This window comes from Macaca mulatta, chromosome Y, assembly GCF_049350105.2.
Source record: "Macaca mulatta isolate MMU2019108-1 chromosome Y, T2T-MMU8v2.0, whole genome shotgun sequence".
NCBI classification, from domain to species: Eukaryota; Metazoa; Chordata; class Mammalia; order Primates; family Cercopithecidae; genus Macaca; species Macaca mulatta.
This window is the reverse complement of record NC_133427.1, coordinates 5,704,013-5,717,842: the sequence shown is the minus strand read 5'-3', so window position 1 is coordinate 5,717,842 and position 13,830 is coordinate 5,704,013.

Here is a 13,830-nt window from a genome sequence, read left to right as displayed (position 1 = left end):
TACTTATGCCATGTTGGCGTGCTGCACCCATCAACTCGTCAGCACCCATCAACTCATCATTTACATCAGGTATAACTCCCAATGCAATCACTCCCACCTCTCCCCTCCCTATGATAGGCCCCCGTGTGTGATGTTCCCCTTCCTGACTACAAGTGATCTCATTGTTCAGTTCCCACCTATGAATGAGAACATGCGGTGTTTCGTTTTCTGTTCTTGTGATAATTTGCTGAGAATGATGGTTTCCAGCTGCATCCATGTCCCTACAAAGGACACAAACTCATCCTTTTTTATGGCTGCATAGTATTCCATGGTGTATATGTGCCACATTTTCTTAATCCAGTCTGTCACTGATGGACATTTGGGTTGATTCCAAGTCTTTGCTATTGTGAATAGTGCTGCAATAAACATACGTGTGCATGTGTCTTTGTAGCAGCATGATTTACAATCCTTTGGGTATATCCCCAGTAATGGGATGGCTGGGTCATATGGTATTTCTAGTTCTAGATCCTTGAGGAATCGCCATACTGTTTTCCATAATGGTTGAACTAGTTTACAATCCCACCAACAGTGTAAAAGTGTTCCTATTTCTCCACATCCTCTCCAGCACCTATTTTTTCCTGACTTTTTAATGATTGCCATTCTAAGTGGTATGAGATGGTATCTCATTGTGGTTTTGATTTGCATTTCTCTGATGGCCAGTGACGATGAGCATTTTTTCATGTGTCTGTTGGCTGTATGAATGTCTTCTTTTGAGAACTGTCTGTTCATATTCTTTGCCCACTATTCGATGGGGTTGTTTTTTTTTTTCTTGTAAATTTGTTTGAGTTCTTTGTAGGTTCTGGATATTAGCCCTTTGTCAGGTGACTAGATTGAAAAAATTTTCTCCCATTCTGTAGGTTGCCTGTTCACTTTAATGGTAGTTTCTTTTGCTGTGTAGAAGCTCTTTAGTTTAATTAGATCCCATTTGTCAATTTTGGCTTTTGTTGACATTGCTTTTGGTGTTTTAGACATGAAGTCCTTGCCCATGCCTATGTCCTGAATGGTACTACCTAGGTTTTCTTCTAGGGTTTTTATGGTATTCGGTCTAACATTTAAGTCTCTAATCCATCTTGAATTAATTTTCGTATAGGGAGTAGGGAAAGGATCCAGTTTCAGCTTTCTACTTATGGCTACCCAATTATCCCAGCACCATTTATTAAATAGGGAATCCTTTCCCCATTTCTTCTTTTTCTCAGATTTGTCAAAGATCAGATGGCTGTAGATGTGTGGTATTATTTCTGAGGACTCTGTTCTGTTCCATTGGTCTATATCTCTGTTTTGGTACCAGTACCGTGCTGCTTTGGTTACTGTAGTCTTGTAGTATTGTTTGAAGTCAGGTAGCGTGATGCCTCCAGCTTTGTTCTTTTGACTTAGGATTGTCTTGGCAACGCGGGCTCTTTCTTGGTTCCATATAAACTTTAAAGCAGTTTTTTCCAATTCTGTGAAGAAAGTCATTGGTAGCTTGATGGGAATGGCATTGAATCTATAAATTACCTTGGGCAGTATGGCCATTTTCACGATATTGATTCTTCCTATCCATGAGCATGGTATGTTCTTCCACTTGTTTGTGTCCTCTTTTATTTCACTGAGCAGTAGTTTGTAGTTCTCCTTGAAGAGGTCCTTTACGTCCCTTGTCAGTTGGATTCCTAGGTATTTCATGCTCTTTGAAGCAATTGTGAATGGAAGTTCATTCATGATTCGACTCTCTGTTTGTCTATTACTGGTGTATAAGAATGCTTGTGATTTTTGCACATTAATTTTGTATCCTGAGACTTTGCTGAAGTTGCTTATCAGCTTAAGGAGATTTTGGGCTGAGACAATGGGGTTTTCTAAATATACAATCATGTCATCTGCAAACAGGGACAATTTGACTTCTTCTTTTCCTAACTGAATACCCTTGATTTCTTTCTCTTGCCTGATTCCCCTAGCCAGAACTTCCAACACTATGTTGAATGGGAGTGGTGAGAGAGGGCATCCCTGTCTTGTGCCAGTTTTCACAGGGAATTTTTCCAGTTTTTGCCCATTCAGTATGATATTGGCTGTGGGTTTGTCATAAATAGCTCTTATGATTTTGAGATACGTTCCATCAATACCGAATTTATTGAGCGTTTTTAGCATGAAGGGCTATTAAATTTTGTCAAAAGCCTTTTCTGCATCAATTGAGATAATCATGTGGTTTTTGTCTTTGGTTCTGTTTATATGCTGGGTTACGTTTATTGACTTGCGTATGTTGAACAAGCCTTGCATCCCAGGGATGAAGCCCACTTGATCATGGTGGATAAGCTTTCTGATGTGCTGCTGGATCCAGTTTGCCAGTATTTTATTGAGGATTTTTGCATCGATGTTCATCAGGGATATTGCTCTAAAATTCTCTTTTTTTGTTATGTCTCTGCCAGGCTTTGGTATCAGGATGATGTTGGCCGCATAAAATGAGTTAGGGAGGATTCCCTCTTTTTCTATTGATTGGAATAGTTTCAGAAGGAATGGTACAAGCTCCTCCTTGTACCTCTGGAAGAATTCAGCTGTGAATCCATCTGATCCTGGACTTTTTTTGGTTGGTAGGCTATTAATTATTGCCTCAATTTCAGAGCCTGCTATTGGTCTATTCAGGAATTCAGCTATTTCCTGGTTTAGTCTTGGGAGAGTGTAAGTGTCCAGGAAATTATACATTTTTTTCTAGATTTTCTAGTTTATTTGCGTAGAGGTGTTTATAGCATTCTCTGATGGTAGTTTCTATTTATGTGGGGTCAGTGGTGATATCCCTTTAATCAATTTTATTGCATGTATTTGATTTTCTCTCTTTTCTTCTTTATTAGTCTTGCTAATGGTCTATCAATTTTATTGATCTTTTCAAAAAATCAACTCCTGGATTCATTGATTTTTTGGAGGGTTTTTGTGTCTCTATCTCCTTCAGTTCTGCTCTGATCTTAGTTATTTCTTGCCTTCTGCTAGCTTTCGAATGTGTTTGCTCTTGCTTCTCTAGTTCTTTTAATTGTGATGTTAGAGTGTCAATTTTAGATTTTTCCAGCTTTCTCTTGTGGGCATTTAGTGCTATAAATTTCCCTCTACACACTGCTTTAAATGTGTCCCAGAGATTCTGGTATGTTGTATCTTTTTTCTCATTGGTTTCAAAGAACATCTTTATTTCTGCCTTCATTTCATTATGTACCCAGTAGTCATTCAGGAGCAGGTTGTTCAGTTTCCATGTAGTTGAGCAGTTTCGATTGAGTTCCTTAGTCCTGAGTTCTAGTTTGATTTCACTGTGGTCTGAGAGACAGTTTGTTATAATTTCTGTTCTTGTACATTTGCTGAGGAGTGCTTTACTTCCAATTATGTGGTCAATTTTGGAATAAGTGTGATGTGGTGTTGAGGAGGATGTATATTCTGTTGATTTGGACTGGAGAGTTCTGTAGATATCTATTAGGTCTGCTTGCTGCAGAGATGAGTTCAATTCCTGGATATCCTTGTTAACTTTCTGTCTCATTGATCTCTCTAATGTTGACAGTGGAGTGTTGAAGTCTCCCATTATTATTGTATGAGAGTCTAAGTCTCTTTGTAAGTCTTTCAGGACTTGCTTTATGAATCTGTGTGCTCCTGTATTGGGTGCATATATATTTAGGATAGTTACTTCTTCCTGTTGAATTGATCCCTTTACCATTCTGTAATGGCCTTCTTTGTCTCTTTTGATCTTTGATGGTTTAAAATCTGTTTTATCAGGGACTAGTATTGCAACCCCTGCTTGTTTTTGTTCTCCATTTGCTTGGTAGACCTTCCTCCATCCCTTTATTTTGAGTCCCTGTATGTCTCTTCATGTGAGATGCGTCTCCTGAATACAGCAGACTGATGGGTCTTGACTCTTTATCCAGTTTGCCAGTCTGTGTCTTTTAATTGGAGCATTTAGTCCATTTGCATTTAAGGTTAATATGGTTATGTGTGAACTTGATCCTGCCATTATGATATTAACTGTTTATTTTGCTCGTTGGTTGATGCAGTTTCTTCCTAGCCTAAATGGTCTTTATATTTTGGCATGTTTTTGCAATGGCTGGTACCGGTTGTTCCTTTCCATGTTTAGTGCTTCCTTCAGGGTCTCTTGTAAGACAGGCCTGGTGGTGACAAAATCTCTAAGCATTTGCTTATCTGTAAAGGATTTTATTTCTCCTTCACTTATGAAACTTAGTTTGGCTGGATATGAAATTCTCAGTTGAAAATTCTTTTCTTTAAGAATGTTGAATACTGGCCCCCACTCTCTTCTGGCTTGCAGAGTTTCTGCCGAGAGATCTGCTGTTAGTCAGATGGGCTTCCCTTTGTGGGTAACCTGACCTTTCTCTCTGGCTGTCCTTAAGATTTTTTCCTTCATTTCAACTTTGGTGAATCTGGCAATTATGTGTCTTGGAGTTGCTCTTCTCGAGGAGTATCTTTGTGGCGTTCTGTGTATTTCCTGGATTTGAATGTTGGCCTGCCCTACTAGGTTGGGGAAGTTCTCCTGGATGATATCCTGAAGAGTGTTTTCCAACTTGGTTCCATTTTCCCCCTCACTTTCAGGCACCCCAATCAGACGTAGATTTGGTCTTTTTACATAATCCCATACTTCTTGCAGGCTTTGTTCATTTCTTTTTCTTTTTTCTTTAGATTTCTCTTCTCGCTTCATTTCATTCATTTGATCCTCAATCGCTGATACTCTTTCTTCCAGTTGATCGAGTCAGTTACTGAAGCTTGTGCATTTGTCACGTATTTCTCATGTCATGGTTTTCATCTCTGTCCTTTCATTTATGGCCTTCTCTGCATTAATTATTCTCGTTATCAATTCTTCCGGTTTGTTTTCAAGATTTTTAGTTTCTTTGCGCTGGGTACGTAATTCCTCCTTTAGCTGTGAGAAGGTTGATCGACTGGAGCCTTCTTCTCTCATCTCATCAAAGTTATTCTCTTCCCAGCTTTGATCCATTGCTGGCGATGAGCTGTGTTCCTTTGCAGGGGGTGATGTGCTCTTATTTTTTGAATTTCCAGCTTTTCTGCCCTGCTTTTTCCCCATCTTTGTGATTTTATCTGCCTCTGCTCTTTGGTGATGGGGACGTACTGATGGGGTTTTTGTGTGGGTGTCTTTCTTGTTTGTTAGTTTTCCTTCTTACTGTGAGGACTCTCAGCTGTAGGTCTGTTGGAGATTGCTTGACTTCCACTCCAGACCCTGTTTGCCTGGGTATCAGCAGCAAAGGCTGCAGAAGATAGAATATTGCTGAACAGCAAGTGTACCTGTCTGATTCTTGCTATGGAAGCTTCCTCTCAGGGTTGTACTCCACTGTGTGAGGTGTGCGGTGTCGGTCTGCCCCTAGTGGGGGATGTCTCCCAGTTATGCTACTCAGGGGTCAGGCACCCACTTGAACAGGTAGTCTTTCGGTTCTCAGATCTCAACCTCCGTGTTGGGAAATCCACTGCTCACTTCAAAGCTGTCAGACAGAGTCATTTGCATCTACAGAGGTTTCAGCTGCTTTTTGTTGTTGTTGTTGTTGTTTAGCTCTGCCCTGTCCCCAGAGGTGGAGTCTACAGAGACAGGCCAGACTCCTTGAGCTGCTGTGAGCTCCACCCAGTTCTAGCTTCCCAGCCCCTTTGTTTATCTACTTAAGCTTCAGCAGTGGCGGGCGCCCCTCCCTCAGCCTCCCTGCTGCCTTGCTGCGAGTTCGCAGACTGCTGTGCTAGCAATGAGGGAGGCTCCGTGGGCATGGGACCCTCTAGGCCAGGTGTGGGATATAGTCTCCTGGTGTGCCCCTTTTACTAAGATCCTTCATAGAGAACAGTATTGGGGTGAGAGTTACCTGATTTTCCAGGTGTTGTGTGTCTCAGTTCCCCTGGCTAGGAAAAGGGATTCCCTTCCCCCTTGCGCTTCCCAGGTGAGGTGATGCCTCGCCCTGCTTCAGCTCTCACTGATCGGGCTGCAGCAGCTGACCAGCACTGATTGTCAGGCACTCCCCAGTGAGATGAACCCAGTACCTCAGTTGAAAATGCAGAAATCACCGGTCTTCTGTGTCACTCGCACTGGGAGTTGGAGACTGGCGCTGTTCCTATTCGGCCATCTTGCTCCACCCTCCCTGCATCACTTCTTTAATGGTATATATTAATGAATACAAATTATGCATATTGGTATTTTTGATTTTTGTATTATTTATATTTCTGCAATGACTATGCATTCTACTCATGACCACTGAAAAGCACACATTTCAGTAATAGACTTATTAAATGCATCCATTGTAGCTCTCAATAAGCTATATAATGTGTACCTGTTCATGTCTTTAAATCATTTAGAACATGAACTGCACCACAGTATGGTTGTCTTTATGATAACTGCAGTTTAATAACTCCTGGTGGCTATTTTTAGATGTGAAGATTTAAGCAACACTCAATAGGTTCACTATAAAAAAAATCAGCAGGTAGTTTACACTAAATGATAATTTCATTTAGTGATATATGATATATATGATAATTTCATATCAAATGAATATCCTAAAGCTATGAAAGGCAGTTTTTTTTTTTTTTTAGTCAGTGATTCCCAAAACCACCTGGATTAGTCATCAGACTTATTCTTTAAGGTGTGGTCAATTTGCTTTTTTTCCACATATCTATCTGTGTTTGACTCTAGATAACATACCTCTTGAGAAGCCAGACCAAGACAATATTTCTGTTTAATCTTTTACAATCAAGATGCTTGAAAAACTAGTTAATAGGTAAATTGCCTACTTAGCATGTCAGTGAATGAAAACAAAATGTTTTTTATTCATGCTGATATTTACCTTGCAGAGGTAAAAAATAAAGCTGAGAATACCGCTCCTGCTAAAACCAAGGATCTGAGTGGGAATACAACATAAAGAGTTTTATGAGGATGACAGGACCCAGATTAGAGAAGTGGAAGATTGGTTATTAACAGGCCCACTAATTCCCTGGAGCAGTTGTCAAGGGGGAATTGTACCATTCAAGGCTTAAAGCATTGGCAAAGTTTAAGAGAGGAAGAAATGGCTGGATTCAGAGGATCATAGACACTAGCAGCTGACGGAAGGTATATTGTTACAGAATTCAAGAAGAGGAGAGGCTTACGGGATGAAAAAGAGGATTTTAAGGCAGAGTATTTATACGTGTTAAATACTCTCTAGCTTCTGATCTTGGTCTAACTTCTCCAGAACAGTGGCTGGCCTACCCAGCCTGGATTAGCATTCATGGAGAAGAGTTTGGAATGGAAAATGCCAAGATACCTGTTAAAGTAAATTTGATTCCCAGGAAATTCCCTGTTAATTTCACATTAACAGAATCTTTTCCATCAACAAAACAGGTTATGAAAATAGCATACATTTGAAAATATTCAGGTTGGGTGTGTTTGCTCATGCCTGTAAAACCAGCAGTTTGGAAGGCTGAGTTGGGTGACTACTTGAAGTCAGGAGTTTCAGATCAGCCTGGCCAACATAGTGAAACCCCTTCTCTACTAAAAATACAAAAATTAGCCAGGAGTGGTGGTGCATGCTTGTAACCCCAACTACTGGGGAGGTTGAGGCAGGAACCTGGGAGGCAGAGGTTTCAGTGAGCCAAGATCATGCTACTGCATTCCAACTTGGACGACATACTGAGCTGCTGTTTAAAATAAATAAATAAATAAAACATGAAAAGCTTTTCTTCTGTCAATATGTTTATGTCCTTCCATCACGTCTGGGTTTGTTTGATTTTTTTCTTAATTTTAGGCATTTCTGAAATATATGTTCTATGATTAATGTTATGTAAATTACACTTTTATAAGATTAAAAAGGATATTGATGATTGAATATGCAAATTAATGCTACTCAATTATCTTTCTTAGTACTAATTAATCTTGTTGCCCTAAGAATTTAAGAAGCTTTTACTTTGCTCTTACAGGTTTTCAATGGATATAGTGAATGCATAAGACCTTCCCTTTATTTGCAAAGTGGTATATTTCTCTTTTTTTATTATAATAATTTAAGTTCTAGGGTACATGTGCAGAACATTCAGCTTCATTACATAGTTATACTTGTGCCATGTTGGTTTGCTGCACCTATCAACTCATCATTCATATTAGGTGTTTGTCCTAATGCTATCCCTCCCCTAGCCCCACATCCCTCAATAGGCCCTAGTGTGTGATATTCCCCGTGCTGTGTCTATGTGTTCTCATTGTTCAACTCTCACCTATAAGTGAGAACACGTGATGTTTGGTTTTCTTTCCTTGTGATAGTTTGCTGAGAATGATGGTTTTCAGTTTCATCCATGTCCCCGCAAGGTTTTCAGTTTCATCCATGTCCCCGCAAAGGACATGAACTCACCCTTTTTTATGGCTGCATAGTATTCCATGGTGTACATATGCCATGATTTCTTAATCCAGTCTATCATTGATGGACATTTAGATTGGTTCCAAGACTGCTACTGTGGATAATACCACAGTAAATGTAGGTGTGCATGCATCTTTTATAGTAGTATTATTTATAATCCTTTGGGTATATATTCAGTAATGGGATTGCTGAGTCAAATGGTATTTCTAGTTCTAGGTCCTTGAGGAATTGCCACACTGTCTTCCAAAATGGTTTAACAAATTTAAAATCACACCAACAGTGTAAAAGTCTCCTGATGTCTCCACAACCTCTCCAACATTTGTTGTTTCCTGACCTTTTAATAATTGCCATTCTAACTGGCATGACATGGTATCTCATTGTGGTTTTGATTTGCATTTCTCTGATGACCAGTGATAATGAGGGTTTTTCATATGTCTGTTAGCTACATAAATGTCTTCTTAAGAAAAATGACCAATGATGATGAGCATTTTTCACATGTCTGTTAGCTACATAAATGTCTTCTTTAGAAGAGTGACTGTTCATATTCCTTGCCCAATTTTGAGGAGGTTGTTTGTATTTTTCTTGTAAATTTGTTTAAGTTCTTTGTAGATTCTGGATATTAGCCCTTTGTCAGATGCATAGATTCCAAAAATTTTCTCCCATTCGGTAGGTTACCTGTTCACTCTGATGATAATTTCTTTTGCTGTGCAGAAGCTCTTTAGTTGAATTAGATCACATTTGTGTATTTTGGATTTTGTTGCCATTGTTTTTGGTGTTTAGTCATGAAGCCTTTGCCCACACCTATTTCCTGAATGGTATTACATAGGTTTTCTTCTAGGATTTTCATAGTTTTATGTCTTAAATTTAAGTCCTTAATCCATTAGGGTTAGGGTTAGGGTTAGGGTTAGGGTTAGCCTCCTAAAATGAATTTTTGCATAAGTTATATGAAAGGATCCAGTTTCAGCTTTCTACATATGGCTAGCCAGTTTTCCAGCACCACTTATTAAAAAGTGAATCCTTTCCCTCATTTCTTGAGTTTGTCAGATTTCTCAAAGATCAGATGGTTGTAGATGTGTGGTATTATTTCTGAGGCCTCCATTTTCTTAGATTGGTCTACATATCTGTTTTGGTGCCAGCACCATACTATTTTGGTTACTGTAGCCTTGCAGTATAGTTTGAAGTCAGGTGGTGTGATACCCACAGATTTGTCCATTTTGCTTATGATTATCTTGTGTATGCAGGGTCTTTTTTTGGTTCCATATGAACTTTAAGGTAGCTTTTTTCCAGTTCTGTGAAGAAAGTCATTGGTAGCTTGATGGATAGCATAGACTCTATAAATTACCTTGGCTATTATGGCCATTTTCACGATATTGATTCTTCCTATCTGTGAGCATGGAATGTTCCTCCATTTATTTGTGTCCTCTTTTATTTTATTAAGCAGTGGATTGTAGTTCTCCTTGAAGAGACTTCACATCACTTGTAAGTTGGATTCCTAGGTATTTTATTCTCTTTGTAGTAATTGTGAATAAGAATTCACTCATCATTTGGCTCTCTGTTTCTCTATAATTGGTGTATGAAAATGCTTGTGATTTTTACACGCTGACTTTGTATCCTGAGACTTTGCTGAAGTTTCTTATCAGCTTAAGGAGATTTTGGGCTGAGACAATGTGGTTTTCTAAATACATAATCATGTCATCTGCAAACACAGCCAGTGTGACATCCTCTTTTCCTAATTGAATACCCTTTATTTCTTCCTCTTGCCTAATTGCCCTGGCCAGAACTTCAAACACTATATTGAATAGGAGTGGTGAGAGGGTGCATCCTTGTCTTTTGCTGGTTTTCAAAAAGAATGCTTCCAGTTTTTGTGCATTCAGTATGATACTGGCTGTGGATTTGTCATAAATAACTCTACTATTTTGAGATACGTCCCATCAACACTAGTTTATTGAGAATTTTTAGCATGAAGGGCTTTTGAATTTTGTCAAAGCCTTTTCTGCATCTATTGAAATAATTATTGGTTTTTGTCCTTCGTTCTGTTTATGTGATGGTTTACATTTATTGATTTGTGTATGTTGAGCCAGCCTTGCATCCCAAGGATGAAACTGACTTGAATGTGGTGGATAAGCTTTTTAATGTGCTGCTGGATTTGGTTTGCCAGTATTTTATTGAGGATTTTCACATCAATGTTCATCAGGAATATTGGCCTAAAATTTTGTTGTTGTTGTTGTGTCTCTTCCAGGATTTGGTATCAGGATGATGCTAGCCTCCTAAAATGAGTTAGGGAGGATTCCTAAGAAGGACTACTAAGATTCCTAAAGAAGGCCATTATGTAATGGTAAAGGGATTAATTTTACAAGAATAGCTAGCTATCCTGAATATATAGGCAACCAACACAGGAACACCCAGATTCATAAAGAAGTCCTTAGAGACTTACACAGAGATATAGACTCCCACACAATAATAGTGAGAGATTTTCACACCCCACTGTCAACATTAGACAGAACAATGAGACAGAAGGTTAACAAAGATATCCAAGACTTGAACTCAACTCTGGACCAAGTTGACCTAACAGACATCTGTAGAACTCTCTACCCCAAATCAACAGAATATACATTCTTCTCAACACCACATCACATTGATTCTAAAATTGTCCACATAATTGGAAGTAAAAGACTCTACAGCAAATGTAAAGGAACAGAAATCACAACAAACTGTCTCAGACTACAGTACAGTCAAATTAGAACTCAGGATTAAGAAACTAATTCAAAACTGCACAACTACGTGGAAACTGATCAACCTGCTCCTGAATGACTGCTGGATAAATAATTAAGTTAAGGCATAAATAAATAAGTTATTTGAAACCAATGAGAACAAATACACAATATAATGGAATCTCTGGGACACATTTAAAGCAGTGTGTAGAGGGAAATGCATAGCAGTAAATGCCCACAAGAGAAAGCAGGAAAGATATAAAATCAACACACTAATACCACAAATAAAAGAACTAGAGAAGCAAGAGCAAACAAATTCAAGGGCTAGCGGAAGGCAAAAAATAACTAAGATCAGAGCAGAACTGAAGGGGATAGAGACACAAAAGTCCTTCAAGAAATCAAAGCCAGGAGCTGGATTTTTGAAAAAATCAACAAAATAGACTGCTAACGAGACTCATAAAGAAGAAAAGACAGAATAATCTAATGGACACAATAAAAATGATACAAGGAATAACACCACCAATCTCACAGAAATACAAACTACCATCAGAGAATACTATAAACACCTCTATGCAAATATATTAGAAAATCCAGAAGAAATAGATAAACTCCTGGACACATACAACCTCCCAAGACTAAACCAGGAAAGAGTTGAATCTCTGAATAGACCAATAATAGGTTCTAAATTGAGGCCATAACTAATCCCCTACCAACCCAAAAAATCCAGGACCAGATGGATTTACAGCCAAATTCTACCAGAGGTACAAAGAAGAGCTGGTGCCATTCCTTCTGAAGCTATTCTAAGCAAAGTGGTATATTTCAAGAGGTAAGCATATTTCATGTTTTGACCTTATACATTCATTGAGTGAATAAAATTATGTTATCCTTAGCTTTTCTCCACTTTGTTGATAGAAAATGAATAAGAAAATATTATTCTATAATACATATATCTTAAATATTATGTAAGTGTGTTAACTATTTGACATCTAATAATTACCAACACTCAAGGGAGATGGGGGAGCATAGTTTCAAAAACAATAATAAAAACGGTTTGGTAAGAATAAAACTTGTTACAAGATTGGTAGTTGATATTGTGTTATTCTCAATTATGTATAAACTCAGTTTTGCTGTAAAAGCAAAGATGAAAATATGAAAAAGTGAGTTTTTCAGGCTGATGCAACAAAATACTATAATCTGTGTGTCTTATAAAAAACAGAAATGTATTTTACACAGTTCTGGAGGCTGGAAGTCCTTGACCAATGCATGACAGATTTACTGTCTGGTGATGACTCACTTCCTGGTTTTTAGATAGCTCCTTCTCTCTGTGTCCTCACATGGTGGAAGGAATGAGAGAGCTCTCTGGAGTCCCTTTTATAAGGACATTAATCCCATCCAGGAGGACTGTGCCCTTATGAGCTTATTAACTCCAAAAGCCCCACCTCCTAATGCCATCACCCTGGAGATGAGGGTTTCAACATAGGAATTTTAGGAGGATACAAACATTCAGACCATATCAGCATCTATGCATTATGATAGGAACTTGGCACACAGAAGATTAACAGTTTTATGTACTTTCTCTCTGAATTCATGATATTTCCAGGAATCCATGCTGGGCAGACCAATAAAAGTCATTCACTCTACAACACACATTTTTTAATGTCTACTATATGCTATGCACTATTCTAGCCACTGAGAACATGAAAAAGTCCTACTCTCATGTATTCATATTTAACATAGAAGATAGACAAGATAGGTGATCAATAAATGGAAGATAAATAGATAGATAAGATACACGTTGATAAACAGAAGATAGGTAGATAGATATGATAGATGATATATAAATAGAAGATAAATAGATAACACGATAGATGAGAAAAAAAGAAAAAGAAAGAAATGAAAAGAAAGAAAGAAAGAAGAAAGAAAGAAAGAAAGAAAGAAAGAAAGAAAGAAAGAAAGAAAGAAAGAAAGAAAGAAAGAGAAAGAAGGAAAGAAAGAAAGAAAGAAAGAAAGAAAGAAAGAAAGAAAGAAAGAAAGAAAGAAAGAAAGAAAGAAAGAGAAAGAAAGAAACAAAGAAAGAAAGAAAAAGAAAGAAAGAAAGAAAGAAAGAAAGAAAGAAAGAAAGAAAGAAAGAAAGAAAGAAAGAAAGGAAAGAAAGAAAGAAAAGGAAAGGAAAGAAAGAAAGAGGAGAAAGAAAGAGAGAGGGAGGGACAGAGGGAGGGAGGGAGGGAGGGAAGAGGAAGGAAGAAAATAGGACAGATAAGATGGATAGATAGGAAGAAAGGAAGGAAACAGGACAGATAAAATGGATGGATGGATATATGATAGAAGATGGATAGATAGATGATAGAAGATAGATAGATAGATAGATAGATAGATAGATAGATAGATAGATAGATAGATAGATAGATAGAACAAATAGGACAGGATGGTGGGATATTGGGTAGATAGATGATAGATAATAAGATAGGTGATAGATGATATGCAGATAGTAGATAGATACAGATCACAGATAGATGATACGTACGTACATACATACATACATACATACATACATACATACATACATACATAGCTAGATACATACATAGATAGATAGGCAGATAGATATTAGAGAATGAACAATAAGGCCTCAGCTGGAATTTGGGATTGCCATTGTATAAAGAGCATTTAAGGAAAGCTGCTCTAATAAGGTGATGTTTGAGAAGAGAATTGAAGAAAATAAAGGCTGAGCAATGTGTCTTTCCTCTAACACAGAGAAAGTAGTA